A 21,386-nucleotide genomic window follows, 5' to 3' on the forward strand; every position below is an offset into this window, starting at 1 on the left:
ACAAAAAAAAAATACACAAATATTCAAAAATTATACAAATATTCTTCATTCAATAATATCCATAAAATACACAAATATTCACAAATTATATAAATAATCTTCTTACAACAATATCCATAAAATACCCAAACATTCTTTTTACATCAAAAGCTAGCTAATAGATATCAAAATCAAGGTAGAACATTCTTTTAACACATCAAGGTAGAACCGCACTTCAAATGTAATCTAGCATGCATTCAGCCCACTCGAACTGCATTTCATCAATTTCAAGTACTTGAGATTTGTAAACTGTAAAAACACATAAATCCACCATATGTCAAATAACTAAAACAAATGTGTACATGTATCAAATAAAAAATATAAGATCACAAGTGCTTGTCATAAACATGCTTACCAGCGTGTTGAAACCTATTCTGTGAATGGTGGCTTCGAATGAACTTCACGAGCAAGGCAAAAATTTTCTATCTTCACAAAGTCCTTGGTTACCAATAAGTTCTCTGTAAAGGTCATAATCTAGTTTAATAGAATGCTAACTTCACCAGGATAATTATAGGTGCATAAATCACATTTAACAAAATAAATGCTAATCCTAGATAACAACGTTGTAGGAATAGATCTGTTAAGAGCACACAAATGAATCTTTATAGGGATATTTGGTTAAAAGCGGAACTAAAGAGGTACACCTACCTCCCATGTCAATAAGTCACTTCCTCGAGTTGGATATGGCTTTTGCAAATCTAGCTCCATATAGAAGGTGTAGAGTTTGATATCTTGAAGCTGCAAATCCAATCAGAAGTAGGATTAGCGTGGTAAGCAAGACATTGAAAATCCCATTAATAGACACATATTGGCCATGAGAACCCTTGTTCTTGTCATTGAAATAAGGTGGGGTAGTTGTCATGCCTCCCAAACTTGAATTAAAAGGATATGGGAGAAGACCCCTAAATCCTTCATTTATCCATTGAACTTCCTTAATGTACGAAGGCATAAAAAATGAAGAAGGATAACGATGCCATTCACTTCCGATGCAAAGCATAGTCTCTGTGCATAAAGGCAAGCATTCCATCAAATTTAAAACTATAATCCAATCAATATAAAACTATAATCCAATCAAATTTACAGGCTATCGCTTCTGCATAATTTCCCTATTGTAATACAAGAGAACTATCAATTTCCAACTAGGGGCAAAGACAACAAAGAAGATGATAGACAAATTATATGACTTTCTTCTATTAAATGAGGCAATATGCAGTAACTCTCAAACTAGCAATGAAAAAGGCAGATATAGTACTCTACCTGTTGCTTGTATATAATAGCCAAGTTGTTGAAGGGCACAGATATCCCTGTTGTAACTGCTAAAATTGCCTTATAGAATGATGCAGCAACACTCATCATATTACTGCATGAAGAGAAGTTTCATTAAGGAACAAAAATAAACTATCCGCACAGTTGTCATCAAACATTTCTAAAGCTTACCAATCCATGTATATATATGTTGCCAAGGCTTGACAATGCTTGTGGATGGTTAGGTTGTAAAGCAAAGCATGACTTGGGAAAAATTATTAAAATGAAGTTATTCAACAAGGAAAAAAACAACTTGTTATTATCTCCCTGATTTCAGGATCATATGATTCCAGTTTCAGAACTAAAATTCTTTCAAATCCGTAACATTCTGAACGGTTGGGTTTTTTCTGCAGTTGGGCCCTGTACTTCAAAAGACGGTAGAATCTTTTCGTCTCCTCCCTCCTACGGAAAATTATGTTCCCCCATTTAAGGACCCTTGGAGGTTTTGGTGACGACTACAATGTTTTGGTATGAAACCTTCCAACGTGTCTACAGATGACCTTCATTGTATTTTTTGTATATACCTTGCTTGGTGTTTGGATTTGTTTATGCAAGGAATGAGCACTGCATCATCTACTGGGGATCTTTAACTATGCTTTATTTCTGAAGCAGCTACATCAGCACACTGGGTTACATTAGTTTGCTTTTTGTTCTAGCATCTAAAGCAAAAGAAAGTACATAAAGGATAGAGGATAAGGAATAACCATGACAAGAAACCAGGAAAATATATAATAACAGTAGTCCTTCAAAGACAATGAAAATAAAGTAACTAACTTAAATCTGAAGGTGATGCTTAAGTTCAAAAATCTTAATAAAATAAATTATAAGTCGACATAAAAGGATATAGCTTTATAAGTAATTTAGAAATTATAGACAGTTTTAGCAGCCAACAATAAAATAAATTAACAACAAAACTAACCTAAAGACCTTGTAAATAGATTGCAATTTTAGCAAAGAACACGAACTTGCTCTAGGTGTCGATGCCATATAGAACGACCTCATAAATAGGTTGCAGCTTCAGCAAAGAACATGAACTTGCTACCGTAGTCATGTAGGATCAGCAAGTACTCACGTATCTTGACTCGAGGAGATTCTTCAAAGTTTCCTGGAGAATCTATCATTAGTGGCAATACAGTTTAATGACAGAATCTGCTCCAGCTGTGAATAGCCATGGCTGCCTCGGATGAAATTTACAATCTAAAACACCTGTTCAATTAATAAGTTAATGTTAGGTCTAAGATAGGCAGGAATTGCAATTTTTATTTGAGTTAGAAAGCCATAGTTTCTTAATCTAGACGCGGTAAATGAAAAACAAGGAAAATAATAAAGTTTGGAACACAACTGACCTCTGTCATTAAACTGAGAGAATTTGGTATGCCTAAACTTTTCAGGGCACTTTAGGTTTCATCTTGATTCCAGTCTCAAAGGCTAGGTAACTAGGTATAATGTCATGACTTTTATATATTTCCAATTTGTCAGTGTGTATTAGAAAAAAGAAAGAAACAAAACTGAGATATAAAATAGGCACTAGGAATGACTAAAAATAAGTACAACTAAAATTCATAATTAGGATATCACTAGGAACGACAGTAGTGAAATAGTCTCCTTTCCGATGCCAATCAATTTTTTCACAACCTGCAAAGCAAAAGAATGAATAATAGAAAGGTAGTGGCAAATACTCTACCAATTAAAATAAAGTAATCCAAAGGATTAAGTCTATGTCCAGAAACAATTAAGGTAATTTGATGTGCCTATATTGAAATTAATTACTATACAGATACATATGTACTCTGAAGGGGGGATACACAGTGAATATAGCTCACCTTGCAATGCTTTAATCGGATGCAATCATATTTATCATCTCGAACCCATCTCACTGCTGGAGTGGTATTTCCTAAAGCACAGAATCGAGTGCCAACTGATCTGAACATAAACTAAAATAATATTATGAGTAAAAACACTTACCCTCATCCTCCTCTAGTTTTGATTCCTCCACATGAAGCAACTCCTTGACCCTTGCTTGATTCTCTGCACTTCCCAATCCAATATCTAAAATAAGCACATCGCATCCTCTGAAACAATGTGTAAATGTATGTCAGAAAGAAGCAGGGTGGAATTAGGCATCGAAAACTGAATTAAAAAAAAAACCCTAGAGGGTGGAAATTAAATTACAAAAACCTGGAGGAAATGAACATACAAAAGAAACGCTAACCATAGGTACGGCTCCCTTCTTTTAACATAACCATATTAAATTTATATTCTAACCTAAACCATCCAATATCTAAATTCCCATTAGATCTTCAAGGTTACAATCTTCCATAATCACCTAACATGAAACCTAAATGTCACTGAAACCATTTCAGATTCAGGTTAATCTTTATTTACAACATTCAATTACCCAATATAACAACTCTTATCCTTGTTAACTAGTAACACATCATACCCTTAACCTCCAACACCAGAACAAACAAATTCTTATTGACTCTGCCGTGGATCCAGCTCAAAACACACAGGATTCATTAGGTAACATCTACTGCAACTAATGATCGCACAAGGGTAAGGAACAAGAACTAAACCGTACCTCAATCCCCTACAAACAGAACATTACATAGTGCATCTTCACTAGCCGGATCAAGAAGAAAGAATAACAAGAAGTCATCAAAACAACCTGTTAACAACAACAACAGATCGACCTCATTACCTCTGCACCCTTCAATCACCGGAGACGATCACTGATACGAAGAAGAGATCGATCCAACAGAGCTGTGGTGGCCGGGACCAAAATACCAGTCTCTGCTTCCCAGAAAGAACCACCTGAATCAACACTAGAAAGGATCAAGGTTCGAATTCACAACCAAAACCAAACCCTTACCTCCAAGATCGAAGTTAGGGCAACGACTTGTTCTTGCCGACGAACAGGGACAGAGATCGGGAAGGAACAATGGTTGTTACCTCCTCCAAACAATCGATGTTGGCCTGATCCAACGCCGATGCCCTTGGTTCCCTCCCGACAGCCGGCGAAATCCACCGATCGAGATCCGTCGCCGTTGTTCACCGAGATCAGAGAAGGGAGGAAGGGATCGGGGAGAAAGAAGGTTCGGCTGTAACTAACCTCTCTTCCTCTCAACGCTCCAAGGTCCGCTCTTCGCCGGTGCCACCGAGAGAAGAAGAAATCGCCGGTCTCGGTCGCGTGAAGACCGAAGTCGCGAGAAGCAGAGGAAGAATAGAGGAGAAAGTCGGGGGAAAAGAAAAGGCTTCGGCGCTTTATAGAGAGGTTAACCCCAAACGCCATCCTCAACCTTTAGCAATCAGACGATTAAGAAGAATGAAAAGAGGAAACGAGAGGTTTTGAAGATGACCGTGTACCCAGCGAGCGAAGAGGCCGAGAAGGAGAAAATGAAGCACGGAGAGCCTTTATGCCTGCAATTTTAGGGTTTTAACAAGCAGACATACTTCGTTATTCTTGTACTGCACTCGATCTCTCTGCTTCAGAAGAAGGAGACCCCTTTACACAAGATCAGAGATCTCGGTGTTGTTCTCTCTTCCTTCGGATTCCCTCATGTTGCCGACCAACCGTGCCATGGTGGTCGTGGGCATCCTCTAGCTGTTCGGATCTTGTCGGCCCCTACCTTAGCCGGGAAGAGCGAAGAGAGGAAGGAGGAGGAGGAAGAGAGGATCGGACGAGGAGGCAGAATGGAACTACGATTTTGCTTAGGATCGAAGCAGGTGGTTTTGATCCTAATCAGGAGAGGAAGGGGCGTCGATCCAGGAAGGGGAAGAGATCCAAGAAGGGGAAGAGGGAGATGAGGCTGAGAGAGATGGTCGGAGGTTTAGGTTTAGGTTTAGGCTGAGAGAAGGGGCGCGATATTGATTTAGGTTTGGAGGGAACTTTGTGAAGTGTTATAAATTTTGGCTGGTGGAAAAGTTAAATTATTTTTTTTTGGTTCATTAACATCGGGTTTTAAAAACCGCTGTTAAAATCGATGTCTATTAACAAAAAAAAAAGTGCTCATAGACATCGGCTAAAAAACCGATGTCTATGAGCGAAAATCTACGCTTATAGACACCGGTTTTTGGAAAAACCGGTGTACAATACTCAAAGACATCGGTTTTTGCTTAAAACTGTTGTTGTTCCACCGATGTCTATGAGGCTTTTTCTTGTAGTGACTGATAAAAGTAAAATACTTGTTATCTTTTAATATTTCTAATATATAATGCCTCGGCATTTTCTTTAAGCACCTTGTGTGCCAAAATCCCTAAAGTCTTGACTTTGGGATTCTACTTAAAGTCTTGGCCTTTTTCTTTCTTTTCTTCATCTATCTTATACTTGTTAATACTTCTAAAAGAATTTAATAGAACTCTTATTTTTCCACTAGAACACATGGTTGTTCATGCTTGTTAAAAATAGCAAAATGAAAACTAGAGAATCTGCACATCATACAAGCTTAACTAAATCTAAAACTTGTGGGAATTAAAAACCTTAAATCTTGCTACAACTGAGATATAAGAAAGAAAGCAAAGAATGCATGCTACTCAATAATCTCTAGCTATTACACTGATGTATAATGAAATCCAAAGCAAAGAAAACAAAATACACTAGCTGTACGGAAAATCCAAAGCATGGAAACAAATCTGACTTCTTCAAGTATGCTACAACAAAATTAAATAAAGGAAACCACATCTGAATTCCTTAAGCTTGCTACGTCATAATTAGAACAAGGAAAGCAAATCTGAAATTTACACTTGAACATACTAAGAGTGAATACTTAAACAAATGATTTTGCATATTATAACTAACGAAAATCTGCATGGTACATAACAAAAATCTGCTCTACTACCCATTGAAAAATCTGCACTACTACAAACTAATTTCTGCTGTATGATTTAAACTTTAGCTTAAGCACAACTAATCATGCATAGTTCTTCTCTTAAATCCTTTACGTGATCTATTCGGACTCACTAATAGTGCATGCACAATTTAACCATCCTAAGGAGACAATGGAAGAAAAAGAGATTTTCTTAAATAGTCCAGATTCTAACTCTCACAATTCTTCTCAAGTTGATGTCAAATGAACGGTAAGCACAGGGCCGTTGACACCCAGAAATCCTAGCAACACTTCACTAATCCAACTCCAGAACAAATACAAAGCCATCAAAACTTAAGCTAGCACACATCGAAAGCTTCAACTACAGATCATAGAATCAAATCCGGGTTTGCTACAAGATCCAAGAGGGGTTGTTCCAAACTTCAACGAGGTTGTTCCTATCTCATACATAGCACAAAACCAACCAAATTAAACTTGCTGAAGACTTAAAACAAAACAAAAACCCTTTCCTAACTATTCTGCAAGAATTCACGGGAGAAAACTTAAGCAACAAATCTTACAGCTTAAATCCAAATTCTGTAAAACTCAAACTGTGTACTAACCCTTTACAACCTATTCCTTACAGCATGTTTCAAAATAAACATCAAGAAGATACAAGGATTTAAATCCTCAATTTGCAGCAGCAACTTAAGGAAGCAAACATGCTGTAAAAATCAGAAAGAAAAGAATAACGGGAAATCCAAAACTACTCTTCTGCAGGTGAGTAAGCAACTTACCTAGCGTTCTTGGACTTACAACCGAGAAGAAGGCTTCTAATGCTTCTAGGGCTTGCGGAGAACTCAACAATCCGGCTCCTCTTCGTGCCCATAAGCTCTCCTCGACGAAAGGATTGTGAGGAGGTGGAGAACTCTCGGAAAACTCCCTCAATCGGCCGCCGGAGTGAAGCCCTAACTCGGCTTCGCTTTCCGCCCAAGAGAAGTCGTTGACGCCGCGCACGCGAGAGAAGAGAAGAAGGGATTCGGGAGAAATTAGGGCTCGGGAAATTCTCAAGCCCTAAGTTCCTTTTATAACTCTGGTATTTCTATTAACTTAAGATAATTTCGCTGCCTTACTCTTTCATGAAATGTCCGCGGAACAGTTGGTTCGTTGGGTTTTGACCAAGCTAAAAGCCCCGGGTTCAATTCTCGGCTGCTACCTTTTTTTCTTCCTTTTATTGCTTTGTTATTAATTCCTATTACTTAAATAAATCTCTTCCTTTATTTGTTCAAGTAACGACTGCTAGCCCAGTTGGTTAGCTGGGTTTTGACCGAGTCAAAGGTCGCTAGTTCGAACCTCGGCTTGGACATTTTTTGTCAAAACTTCCTTTTGGTAAAAATACCAAACGACTTCCAAAAATTACATAAAAATATTCTAAAAATTTCTAAAAATCTCTAGAATTTTTCTAAAACATTTCTAGATTTTAATAAGGTCTTTTAGGACTCCAAATCATGAAATTTGGGGTGTTACATAGGGAACCGTAGTAACTTCAAGTCTAAGGACTATTCATACTAATAGTCACATGAGAATATTTATGACACTCATATAATGATCTATGAAACATTCTCATGGTGGGTCATTCAGTATATATTCTCTAATATATACTCATGTGTCAACTTGATATCTCATATCCATGACTTATGAGATTAAGTTATCCATTGACCTACATGCTAGTCTCAACGCATTAATATTGTCCTTGCATATTAATGCTTGACTAGGAATAGTTAAGAGTAGTGTTTTATGTATATCTACAATATCTCACTATCAATTCAACCAGTCTCATTATTATACTTATTCATTCGGCACTGAATTGAAGTAATTATAATAACCAACTTTGCCTTTATTAATAATAAAATATGATATAAAAGGAGTCCTTTACAATCATCTCATAATTGGTACTAGGGCTAATACTAATAAGACTTTCATTTAATCAATTAATTCAATCATTTAATACAAAATTTAAGTTGTTTTAATCAAATAAGTATTGAATTGAGCTAGTTAACTTATTACAGATTAATTTAAATAACCTTATTTCAATCAAACTTATATAAACAAGTATATAGAAATTCTTATATAAATAATAAACTTTATAAACATAAGTGTTACTAAATCTCCTAAAACACTTAGGTAGAAAAAATGTTAAGGCTCTAAAATTTAACATATCCAAACCTTAGTGTTAACTTAAGGGGGAGAGATAAATTAAGGAAGAGTAATAAATTCAGGGGGAGTATCAACTTTAGGAGGAGTATCAAACTCAGAGAGAAGATCAAATTTTTTTTATTAGAAAATTATTTCCTTAAGTTTTTTTGGGATTTTTTTTAATTATTCCTTATCAATTTTTCTAAATTTTTTTTTTTTGAAAATCCTACCTTACTTTTAAATATATATATATATACTTTGAAAATCTTACTTTAAATTTTTTTGGCAAATATTTTTGAAAAGTCTTATTTCAAAATTAATGTTAGGTTCAGGGAGGATTAATTATTTTCATACTTATTATTTTTTCTTCTTTTGAAAATATTTATGCAAAATTAATTTTGAAAAGTATTTTTCATTTCCTTAAAAATACTTTAGCAAAATTGTTTTGAAAATTACTTTAATTATGCAAATTTAATCTTTGAAAAATGGCTTTCAAATTTTTTTTTTTTAACTTTCAAAAACTTATTCATTTTTAAAATAACCTTCAAAAACTTATTTTTGAAAATAAATTTCAAAAACTTATTCTTGAAAATGATTTTAAAAAACTTAGTTTTGAAAATTGATTTGTATTTGAAAATTGGTTTTAAAATTACATTTTACAAACTTAGTTTTGAAAATTAGGTATATTTGAAAGTTCGATTTTACAAACTTGGCTTTTGTTAATCTTACTTTTGTAAAGTAGGTATATTTGAAATTTTGCCTTTATAAAAATTTATGCTTGTAAATTATTTTTATATTTTTTTTAAAGGGCTAGTAGATAAAAATTTAGATTTTGCAAAGTTGGTTTTCTAAGTTAGCTATTTTTGAAAAGCTAAAAGATAACGTTTAAAGCAAATTTTCTATATTTTCTACTTTAAACTCTCCCAAGCCAATCTAACTTTAGTTTGGATTCGCAATTTCATTTTTTTCTCTCTCTGACTTAACCATTCTATATTCTTTTTTGATGAATGCCAAAGGGGGAGGGTTAGGTGGGTTTAAGTGAGTTAACAAACAAAATACAAAATATCAAACCCTAAACCCTAACCTAAAAATCATCTTAAGTGATTGTTTACTTTTTGCATATGTTTTCACTAACTTAACCCAGATTGTCATTGCATCATAAAGGGGGAGATTGTTGGTGCGGTTAGCACTAACGGTCTAACCCAGATTTTAATGAATGACAAAGTAGGTTAAGTTAGTTTCATTGTGATCTAACACTTTAACTAAGTGTGCAGGAGAAGCCTAGACTGGTCGACGGACTGACCGGATGTCTGGCATGAAGTCCAGCTAAGTCAACGGGTTGACCTGATAGCTGGCATGAAGCCCAAACTGGTCGACGAGCTAACTGGATGTCTGGTACGAAGTCTAGCTAGGTCGACGGGCTGACCTGATAGTTAGCACGAAGTCCAACGGTTCAATGGGCTGATCGGACGTCTGACAGGTAAGTTAAGGTAAGTCACTGGAGGGGAGTGACTTGGTGAGGACGCGCTCCCGGTTAGGGAACTTAGGCACTGATCCAATTTAGAACCATTTCGGAACTCTAACTTGAGATCTTAACTAGATTTCGGTCTCGGTGAGACATAATCTAATTACTACTCTTCTTCTATTGTGATAACTTCTATTTTGCAGGGTAGTTTAAAATATTATTTTTACCTCGAACTAACTCTTTCTTGCAGGAGAAGGACATTGTAACGCCCAAAAATTCTCAAAGTTATTTTAGAAATATTCTATTATTTTTCAGAAATTTTAGGATATTTTTATGGAATTTTTAGAATAGCCGAAGTAGCAAAATTAAATAAAAACTTAAAATAGCCTAAGCGGGAATTGAACCCGAGACCTATGGACTCTATGACATATAGGGTGACTTTAGTAACCAAGGGGCCTCAGCAGGGGTGTGCTAAAAGAAGAGGAGAACAATTATACTTAAGGTTGAGTTGGGGGTGTATTAATCACTTAATATAAATAAGGAAATTAAGTAGAGAGTTATTATTTTGGAACGACACCTCTCCCTCAAACCCTCACCTGGCGTGTAACACCCCGCCCCTCCTGCTAAGGCGATGGGGGTTACTTACCATACTTATCAACTTAATAACTTATTACAGCGGAAGTCTTACTTGTAAATTTTTGAAACATAGAATCCATATGTCATACTTTACATTATTTCAAGACATATAGGAATTAACATGATAAAATGTCATGCAATTACAATCATAAAATAAATATCAACTAAGCACAGTTCATATTTAATGTAAGCAGGTCTTTTCTTCTTTAGCCAGTCACTACCCCACACATCTTGCTAGCCCCTCCTGCTGCTCGTTCATCTAACCTTTGCCCTTATCTGTGGTACAAGAAAGTAAGCTGTGAGCACTCATGGCTCAGTAAGTTCCTTTCCTACTCACAAAATCCGTATAGCATGTCAACAATCACAAAGCATATATCAAAACGTAAAGCATCATAGCATATCATAAGTGATCATCATACGTATCATGAGCACAATCATAGATATCATGGCATAATCATGGCATAAACACAAGGTAGCATGGCATAACATAACATGAACATCATACTCATCATGGCATATTCAAAAAGTATATGCAAGGTGAACTTTTAAAACATGCATCATGTTTGTTAAAACATATAGTATAGATACTTAAACATAATCTCAACATAAGAGGGGATCCCGGCTTGTACCACGTACATAAATGCGCGCATCCTAGTAGGTCCAAGGTAGCAAGTCTTGAACCCTACAAGGCATATACTAGGCCCGTTTCTTAGTCCATCGACCTAGGGGCACTTAGGAGCCCATCCCTAACGAGGCCCGTTTCTTAGTCCATCGACCCCGGGGCGCTTATGGAGCCCACCCTTGGTACAAGCCTTAAAAGTAAAATAGCATGTCATATTTACATAGTCCATATTACTCATGTCATATTCATATCATGATGAGTGCTCTTGATCCCACTTATAGGGAAGCAACTCTTTTAGGCATAGCTTAAAGCATGTATATTTGAGCACACAGCATATCATGATTTTGAGCACACAGCATATCATGAACACATGCATAATTAAGCATACAACCTATCATGAATTTGAGCACACAGCTGTAGGGGATCGGACGACCGGCTTGAAGGGGGGTTGGATAGACGGCACCCCCAAATACTCGCTTCCTACGTATTTGTTAGCACAGAGAAATACAAACATTACAAATACAAATACGAAAGCTAAAGACTAAGAATGAGAAAGACAAGCAAACCAATTGACACGATCGTTTAACGTGGTTCGGAGATTAGGGCTCCTACTCCACGGCTGTCCGTAAGGTGGACGATCCCGATCCTTCGGTGGATTACTCCCCGGCAAACTCCGGCTAGCTCACGTACCTCCTTGTGGGTGGAGAAACCTCACCACAACCCTCACAAGAACTCTTTTGACGCTAGGGCACAAGTAGACTACTAATAGAGATTAACCACCTCTATTTCGTCAACTCAAACCAAGCTCCCAAGCTTTGGTTTTATAGGCCACGGGTTGGAAAACCCCGCCTACCAGTCGACTGCCCTCTGTGGAAATTCGACCGTTACATCCCAACGGCTTGATTCAACACATTCTGTTCGCTGCCAGTCGACTGCACCAGTCGACTGCTAAAACATGCAGTCGGCTGCTACAGTACTGCTACAGTAGCGCTACAGTACTGCTACAGTAAAACCCTAAAAACTAGGATTTTACTCCGAGTACAATCTCTCGTGCACTCGTACCCTTATGACTCACTTGATGCTTCCTTTGCAGCTTTGACCTTTTACCTTCAAGCCTACTTCCTTTGGCTCTCGTCCCTCGGATGCATTCAAGCCCGCGGCTCGTCCCCAATGCCATCCTTCGCGTATGCCTCGAAGTCGCTTCCCTCGGCCCTTGTCCTCGCTGCCTTGTCCATGGTCCCTCAGATGCTCCATCCTTCACCAGACCCGAAGCCATCAACCTGAGTCACATGTGTATCCTGCAAACCTGCACAACTCAAATACACATATCAAATACAAGGGTGAACCTAACTTAAACCCTTTGCCCAAACACCAAAACACATGGTCGCACGGACCATTGGGATTGCTCCAACAATCTCCCCCTTTTTGGTGTTTGGCAATACGTTTAAGTTAGGGAAAACAAATAGCAAATAAACATGCTAATACATACAATGGACTTACGATGCCAAGGCTACACACTTGGACTTACTCCGCCGAATGGTCTTACGATGCCAAGGCTACACACTTGGACTTACTCTGCCGAATGGTCTTACGATGCCAAGGCTACACACTTGGACTTACAACGCCGAATGGTCTTACGATGCCAAGGCTACACACTTGGACTTACAACGCCGAATGGACTTACGTTGCCAAGGTTACACACTTGGCAACTGCCGTAACAATGCATCATGCATTTGAACCTATCCCAAGGCTCTCCCTACACCTATGCTCCCCATGAGCTAGGATTTTTACAACGGGCTTTTTAAGAACCTATCCCAAGGCTCCCCCTACGCAAAGGCACTTTCAGGTTTTCCCAACTAAACCTTACTTCTCCCCCTTTGCCTAACATCCAAAAGGTCCTCCAACAATATCCCAATTGTTGAAAACTTGTCATTCCAATAGACCCTAAACTCGTGTGTTTATCCCCGATGGATTTCATACACTTGTATGAGTTGACTTGGTCAAAATCCAGTGCTGAAAACAATTTCAGACTGGTATCAGTCGACTGCAAGAAGTGCCAGTCGACTGGTCGCTACTGGTTGAGCGAACAGAATGCTTCTGTTTCCAGCCAGTCGACTGCAACTTTTAGCAGTCGACTGGTGCAGTCGACTGCTAAAACTAGCAGTCGACTGGCACAGTTTTTCAGCATTTCTGACCCAATTTCATAAATGCACCAATAATTCCACAGACCTCCAAAAATCTCCAAATTTTGTGGAGAGGTCTGTTTTACCCATGTCTACTTGGGAAAAATACATTCAAAAATGTATCTATCACCAATCCCAAGATTGACACAAAACTCAAAACTAGCTAAAAAGTTCAATTGAACCTTGACCTAAAGTCCTAGTTTTGGCTTCCTCTTGATGTATTTGTCCATATTAACCCACAATGCATCCCTAGCATTGGTTTATATGGCATTTATACATCCAAAACCAATTTTCATGATATATGACCCCAATTGTCATATTTCTTGCATGAAACATAAACTAATTGTGCCAAAACCCTAGGTTTGAGACTCAAGTCCGTCTCCAAACCACTTGGCACATTCCATGGCTTGTCTAGACTCCCAAGTAAAACTCCCTTGAGATCCATTGGCCATGGGTCCCAAATTGTCTCTTAGAGCTCCCCCTAGAGCTCTTAGCCTTAGCCACCTCCCTAGGTGACTCATCCACAATGGCTAGGCCACATCGATCCACCCCCGGTGACACTTGGCCTACAAACGTAACTTTCTTAACCTTGGACACCTTATCCTTGGTTAATTTCTTCTTACCATTAAATGACTTTCCCTTGCCATTAATTGACTTCTCCTTGCTATAGTCATATGCAACCCTAGCATAAGACTTTCCCTTAGCCTTGGAGACCTCTCCCTTGCCATGATCATTTGCCACCCTAGCATATGAACTCTCATTGGCCTTGGAGGGACTAGATCGGTATCCCAAGCCCGATCTATCATTGTTGGGTCTTTGGCTACCCAACATCATCCTTAATTCCTTAGATCCAACATTGAATCTCTTAAGGAATTGTTCCAACTTATCAAGCTTTCCCCTTAAAGCTTGATTCTCCTTCTCTAGGTTTCTAACCCTAGAGTTAATTTGTCCAAATTGGACATTCCTAGACCTACCCTTCCTAGGCATGTGTCTCCCCTTCTTGGGATTAATGCCTTGGGTCTCCCTAGGTCTATTGTTTCTAGATTTTTCATGCATAGATTTCCTAGGGTTTTGATCCACATTTACCCTACTCCTATCATGATATCTAAATCCAAAATTTTCCATTGCTACATAATGATAATCATTATTTCTCCTAGCATGCATGGGAAGATAATAATTTGAATTTGAATTACATTTCAAATTAGGGTATACCTCCCTTACCCTTGAAGCTCCCCCTTGATTTGAGCTCCTCTTCTTCTTCTCCCATTTCTTTAGATGCGCAAGCTTCTTGATTTCCCACTTCTTGGGGCATTTTGTGTGGTAGTGGCCCTTCTCCCCACACGTGAAGCATGTAATGCACATTCTCCTCCTTTGGGCTTCTTCATTCCTACAACCCATGTTAGTATTCAAAATAACTTGATTGAGTTTAGGAGTTACCTTCTTCTTACCCAATGGACACCTACTCTTGTAGTGTCCCTTCTCATTACATCCGAAGCAAATTATGTTGTTATTTGACTTCACTTCGATGGAGGTGCTTGCTATGTTTACTTCCAAGACTTCATCTTCTTCACTTGTCTTGGAATCTTCTTCAATTCTTGAGGATGTAGATGATACCTCATCTTCCTTCTCCTCCTCGGATATTGAGCGTGACTCAACTTCCGTTTGCTTCACCTCCTCTTCTTGAGCTACTAAACCCAACTCCTTGGGCTCCACATCCGATTGGTCCTTCTTCTCCTCTTGGACCACTTCATCACTTTCTTCGGATTTTTCTTCTTCTTGTTGTGTAGGCAAAAATTCCTCCCATGGAAATTTCTTCACTTTACTCCATAATTCATGGGCGTTCTCATATTTACCTACACCACTTATCACATTAGGAGGCAATAAATCAATTAAAATTGCTATTACCTTTGAGTTTGCCTCCGATCGTGAGGTTTGCTCCTCCGTCCAATGTCGTGTTCGGAGCTTCTTCCCTTTCTTGCCTTTAGGGATTTCAAATGGCTCTTCCACCACCATCATTGTGTCCCAATCCGTCTCGAAGAAGTTCTTCATCTTCACCATCCAAAAGGTGATATCCCATAAGCTTCCTCCTTCGAACTTTGGCGGATCTATCAAGCCGGTCATCTTTGCTTCCTCGGCGGTTAGTCCGACGGAGAGCGGCCTTGCTCTGATACCACTTGTAGGGGATCGGACGGCCGGCTTGAAGGGGGGTTGGATAGACGGCACCCCCAAATACTCGCTTCCTACGTATTTGTTAGCACAGCGGAATACAAACATTACAAATACAAATACGAAAGCTAAAGACTAAGAATGAGAAAGACAAGCAAACCAATTGACACGATCGTTTAACGTGGTTCGGAGATTAGGGCTCCTACTCCACGGCTGTCCGTAAGGTGGACGATCCCGATCCTTCGGTGGATTACTCCCCGGCAAACTCCGGCTAGCTCACGTAGCTCCTTGTGGGTGGAGAAACCTCACCACAACCCTCACAAGAACTCTTTTGACGCTAGGGCACAAGTAGACTACTAATAGAGATTAACCACCTCTATTTCGTCAACTCAAACCAAGCTCCCAAGCTTTGGTTTTATAGGCCACGGTTGAAAACCCGCCTACCACCGATCAGCTAAAACATGCAATGATCGCCTCTCTGGAAATTCAATTACATCCCAACGCTCGATTCCACACATTCTGCTCACGCCAATGACCGCCGATCGCTAAAACATGTAGTCGATCGCACAAGATCACAAGAGCGCTTACAAGATCGCCACAAGAAACCCTAAAACTAGGATTTTACTCCGAGTACAATCTCGCACTCGCATCTCACCCTTATGACTCACTTGATGCTTCCTTTGCAGCTTTGACCTTTTACCTTCAAGCCTACTTCCTTTGGCTCTCGGACCTCGGATGCATTCAAGCCCACGGCTCGTCCCCAATGCCATCCTTCGCGTATGCCTCGAAGTCGCTTCCCTCGGCCCTTGTCCTCGCTGCCTTGTCCATGGTCCCTCAGATGCTCCATCCTTCACCAGACCCGAAGCCATCAACCTGAGTCACATGTGTATCCTGCAAACCTGCACAACTCAAATACACATATCAAATACAAGGGTGAACCTAACTTAAACCCTTTGCCCAAACACCAAAACACATGGTCGCACGGACTATTGGGATTGCTCGAACAACAGCATATCATGAATTTGAGCACATAGCATATCATGAGTTTAGGCACATATCATATCATGAATTTGAGCACATAGCATATCATGAGTTTAAGCACACAGTATATCATGGACTTGAGCACATAGCATATCATGAAATTGAGCACACAGCATATCATGAAAATGAGTACATAGCATATCATGAAATTTAGCATACAGCATATCATGAAAATGAGCACATAACATATCATGAAATCAAGCACACATCATGTCATGAATAGGACCTAACATATATAAATGAACATCACAGCATGTCATACTCTCCACATATCATAAAGCGTTGCATATGAAGTTCATGGAAGAACACAATTAGGTCTCTAACCTTAGTAACAAGTGGTGGCCGAAACATGTAGAGATGGTTTAGGTTATCAAGCAACAAAAGAACATGTGAACCCTAAACATCTATTATTTCTTATGACATAAGAGGCATCTTAAGCATGTTAGGTATAGGTTCCAAGCTTTCTAGGTCCCTTTTCATAACCTGGCCGAAACTCATTAAGCCTCCTTTTGGGTTATTAACAACATATAAGCATGAACAACCCTAACCATTTTCATATCATATTCCATAAGAAACCACTTGAGCATATTTGATTTAGGTTCCAAGTTCTCTAAGCCTTTAACCCTAACATGGCCGAAACCCTAGCAACATGTTTCTAGGTTACAAGCAACATGAAAAGGTTGATCTTCATACTAACATATCAATACATATCATGAGAATCACCATATATAAGTAGTTTTAGTCTAAGTTTCAAGCTTCTCAAGCCTTTTAACCTAATGTGGCCGAATCTTGTAAGCATGGGAATTAAGTTTCTAGTGGCATATTAGCATGAAGACCATAAGAACTTTCCTAGCATTCATTTCAAAGAATAACATGGACCACTTAGTTTAGAAATTTAAGCATCCTAGGTCTTAAAAACAATTGTGGCCGAATGCTAAAGAACAAGGATTCAAGTTTCAAGCAACATGTGAACATTAATTTATTTCACATCTCTTCATCAAGTAGATCATAAGTATCTTAGACTTGATTTAAACTTTCCTAGGGTTCAAGTTTTAAAATGGCCGAACCATCATATACATAAGAAATATTGTTCAACTTAACCTAAGATCATGGCATGTCATATTAGCTTCATATCTTGTCTTATGAGAATCATAGCATGCTTAAATTTTTAGGTTAAAGCCCTTCTAGGCCGCCAACTCTATCATGGCCGAATGTACAAGACTATGGAACCCAGTTTAAATTGACATACAAGGTGTAAAAACATTAACAACACCATTTATCATGAGGTACACATCATAAGAATAAGGAAACATGCTTGGTTTAGGTTTAGAGCTCTTCTAGTTCTTTTGTTCCTTCTATGCCGAAAATCTAAGTTCATAAATTTATGTTCTAACCAAACATTCTAGCATGAAAATATTAGTTTAACCCTCCTACCATAAGGTACATAACATAAGCAACATCATGAACATATCTTAGTTGGTTTTCAAGGTTCTTTAAACTCTTTCTTTTTGTTTGGCCGAAACCCTCATGAAACAACTCTAGGTTTTTAAGCAATATTTTTACATAACAATCACATAGCTATTGTACCACAGGTGAGGGGAACTTACATCCTTTCCCTTGTGGTTTTTCTTAAGGAGGAAAGTGTTCTAGTTGTTAAGGAAGGAAGAAGGTTCTTCTTCTTGTGTCTCCTTTGATTTCCTTTGCTTGGGAGGGCTAGAACTTGAAGATTTCTTCTTGGAAATTAGCTTACTTGGAGAAGAACTTGACTTAGTGCTCGGATCAAAGAGTGGGAGGATCTCCTAGTCTCGGTGAAGAAAAGAAAGGGAGGAAGGAGGAGGAAGAATGAGGAAAATGAGAGATTTACTTCTCATTTTTTCTATTTATTCATCATGAGAGGAATTTATGCCTTCATTAATCTTTCCCTTAATTCATCCATTACTTCTCTCTTGATTCCCATGAAAATGAGGAGAGGGAAGGGTGAGGAAGACAACTTGCCTTCTTCTTGTTCCTTCTATTAACCAAGAGGGTGAAGAGGTGAGCAATTTGGTTTTCTCTTGCTCTTTGCTTTATTTCTTTCTTCTCTCCTTTAACTAACATTTTTATTCCTTCCTATGCATATGTTACTCTCTATCCTAGTGGTGATCATGCCATTAATCTTTCCCTATTATTGGTGGGAGGTTCGAGGTTCAATCCTTGGCCTCTACCTCTTACCTTTTATTTTTATTTTGTTTCTTACTCTTCTTTTTCTCTTATCCATTTTTATTTATTTCCATGCTCTTAATGAGAATAATACTCATGTATAAATAAAAATTCGTGGGTGTTACACGGCGCCTCCTTCTCTCCCGCACCCTCTCTTCATGCCCAGTCCAGAAACTTAGGGTTTCATCCCTAGAGCCGTAGGAGCACCTTCTGGCGACGACTCCGGCACAAGGACGCTCCCCTCCGCAAGAAGAAAGCATAGACGTAAGAGGATCGTCGAGAAGACCTTCTTCTCCGGAAACCTAGCGAACGAATTGTAAGAAATCTAGCGCAGGAAATAAGTAACCTCTCACCTGTAGTATAAGTAGCTAATTGTATGTTTTTATGCCCTTAGTTCGCATTTATGTTCTCAGTTTAGCATATGCAGAATTAGAGCACACCAAGTGCTCGATAAAATGCCTAGTATAATTAAATGCTACAGTAGGCATTTTAATAGCTCAGTTAAATGCCCTAGATGCATTTTAAATAGTATACATAGCCTTGCTTCAGTTATATGGGACTACGGTCCAATGGGTGGACTCCTACAGTCGCCTCTAGGTTCAGATAACCTAGCTCTAGGTTCAGATAACCTAGCTCTAGGTTCAGATAACCTAGTAAAAGAAAGATATGATAAATCAGTTTATAAACAATATTTTACTTTATCAGTGGCACTATACTAGACTTCAGTTGTCCTTGGGTTGGGCTCCCATAGTCGTCCCTAGGTTTAGATAACCTAGTACCCTACTAGATTTGGGACTTGCTACCTCGGGCCTAGTTAGGGAAGCGTGCACAGCAAGTACAGTTGTCGGGCCCATCAGCAGCATGTTTAGTATTTTTATCTATTTATGAAAATAGTTTTCAAACTTCACAACCAGATATGTGAATACAACATAGCTTCAGTTTAGTTTTCCTTATTGTTATAACAATTAGCTTAGCTCATGTATCGATTTAGTTAGCTTGTTGATACAATGGATAGCTTTTTGTTCAGTATTTGTTAGCATGACTTACATGTTCATATGCCAGGTTTTAGCATTTTCAGCATGATCATTAGCATGTATTTCAAATAGCATCCTTGAAAGCATGATTTCTCCGAATGCATGTTTTTTTGTGAGGTAGATGGTTTCTTACTAAGCTCCCAAGCTTATAGTTTCCTTTTTCCTTATACTGCAGATAAAGGTAAAGGGAAGATGGATTAGCGGAGGCTGGAGGGCAATGCGATAAAGATGTGTGTGGGAAGGAACTTGGAATAAAGATTTTTGGGAACTAGCAAACCTTCAAACTTAGCATTTCTTTATGTTGTTACTTTTCTGCAGTTTAGGATATTAAGTATCTTGAATCATGAAAGTTATGCTTAGATTACTTATTGTTTGGATGTTAGATAGCTAACCATGAGTAATGACATGCCTAGTGGTAGTGTTGTGTTTGTAGTTGGATTTCTGAAGGTTCTGTACAAGGTCGGGTCTGATTTCTGCAGAAATCAGAAACCCAATCGATCAGCCGATCGATTGAGCAGTCCTCAATCGATTAGCCGATCAATTGGAAGAAGTCCCCGCGTACAAAACGCCATTGAGTCGATCAGCTGATTGATTGAGGAGCCCTCGATCGATCAGCCGATCGATCGAAACGCGATCTGCTGCGTACAGAGAGCTGATGAGTCGATCAACTGATCGATCGGCTATGGATCGATCAGCCGATCGATCGGGAAATTTGCTCCCGCGAACAGAGAGCTTTTGAATCAATCTCTGGATCGATTGGCCAGACTGGATCGATCAGCCGATCGATCCAGACGGGACTTCCATGCACAGTAGCACGTTGGATCGACCAGTGGATCGATCAAACAGTTAGGATCGACGGTCGCGGCTAGAGAGGGGGGTGTGAATAGCCGACCCCAAATTCGCGTTTCTTTCTACAAATCAAGTTAGCGCAACGAAAAAATAACAACAGAAACATAAATGGAGAAATCAAACCTCAAGCACAGCGATGTAACGAGGTTCGGAGATGAAACTCCTACTCCTCGGCGTATCCGTAAGGTGGACGAAGCCTATCAATCCGTCGGTGGATGAGACCCCGGAAAATCGGCTAATATGAACTCCTTCTGGGTGGAGAAACCTCGCCACAATAACTCTTGCAACAGCAAGATAGAAGTACACAAAATACAAAGAAGCACAAGACAATATGAATGTAAAACAAACAAGCTTGCCTTCTCGTCTGGAGTCCGTTGATGAAGCAGCAGCTTCACGGATGCCAGCAGCAGGGAAGCTCACGCGAAGCTTCAAGAAGTATGAGCTCAGCAAAGCTCGCAGAAGGAACCAGGAAGAACTTGCAGAAGCAAGAAGAAGGTCCTGTAGAGTCGCTCGACTCTTTATGAACCGCACTCTCAAGGCGGACAGGACTCACTTGAAGCTCTGCTCCCCCTCTCTCGATCAGCCCAACCCGATCGGACAGGTTATAAAGGGATCAACATGGGCTTGTTAGACCACCCATGAAATTCTATCCCCTTTGGGGGTTGTTGCTTCGACCCATTTCGGTTATCGATATAAATAGACTCTATGAGAAGCACATCTTTTTGCTATCGGTCACCAGACCGATCAGCCGTATCACTGGATCGGTCCTCAGATCGATCCAGAGCTTGGTTTTTCCCAATACCAAGTCCCAAGTCTCCCACACCAACATCCGGTCAACCTTGACCT

The 21,386-nt window shown here is 39.1% G+C and overlaps 3 long non-coding RNA genes across 4 annotated transcripts; 1 reads left to right on the forward strand and 2 right to left on the reverse strand.

The window, feature by feature from the left end:
* Nucleotides 1-269: 269 nt before the first annotated feature.
* On the reverse strand, nucleotides 270-897 carry LOC121983264. The gene is made up of 3 exons (XR_006112438.1): nucleotides 688-897; nucleotides 395-497; nucleotides 270-288 (listed from the first exon to the last, which is right to left on the reverse strand). It is a non-coding gene; the product is annotated as an uncharacterized LOC121983264 (long non-coding RNA).
* A 402-nt stretch (nucleotides 898-1,299) lies between these two features.
* LOC121983265 lies at nucleotides 1,300-1,964 on the forward strand. Its single transcript, XR_006112439.1, has 2 exons — nucleotides 1,300-1,812; nucleotides 1,900-1,964. It is a non-coding gene; the product is annotated as an uncharacterized LOC121983265 (long non-coding RNA).
* Nucleotides 1,965-2,805: 841 nt separating this feature from the next.
* On the reverse strand, nucleotides 2,806-4,450 carry LOC121983266. 2 transcript variants are annotated; one of them, XR_006112441.1, is made up of 3 exons: nucleotides 4,046-4,282; nucleotides 3,310-3,416; nucleotides 2,806-3,238 (listed from the first exon to the last, which is right to left on the reverse strand). It is a non-coding gene; the product is annotated as an uncharacterized LOC121983266 (long non-coding RNA). The 2 variants fall into 2 exon arrangements; XR_006112440.1 differs by lacking the exon at nucleotides 2,806-3,238 and adding an exon at nucleotides 4,297-4,450 and having other exon boundaries at nucleotides 3,336-3,416; nucleotides 4,046-4,158.
* Nucleotides 4,451-21,386: the final 16,936 nt, after the last annotated feature.

Source organism: Zingiber officinale, chromosome 5A (assembly GCF_018446385.1).
Source record: "Zingiber officinale cultivar Zhangliang chromosome 5A, Zo_v1.1, whole genome shotgun sequence".
Taxonomy (NCBI): Eukaryota; Viridiplantae; Streptophyta; class Magnoliopsida; order Zingiberales; family Zingiberaceae; genus Zingiber; species Zingiber officinale.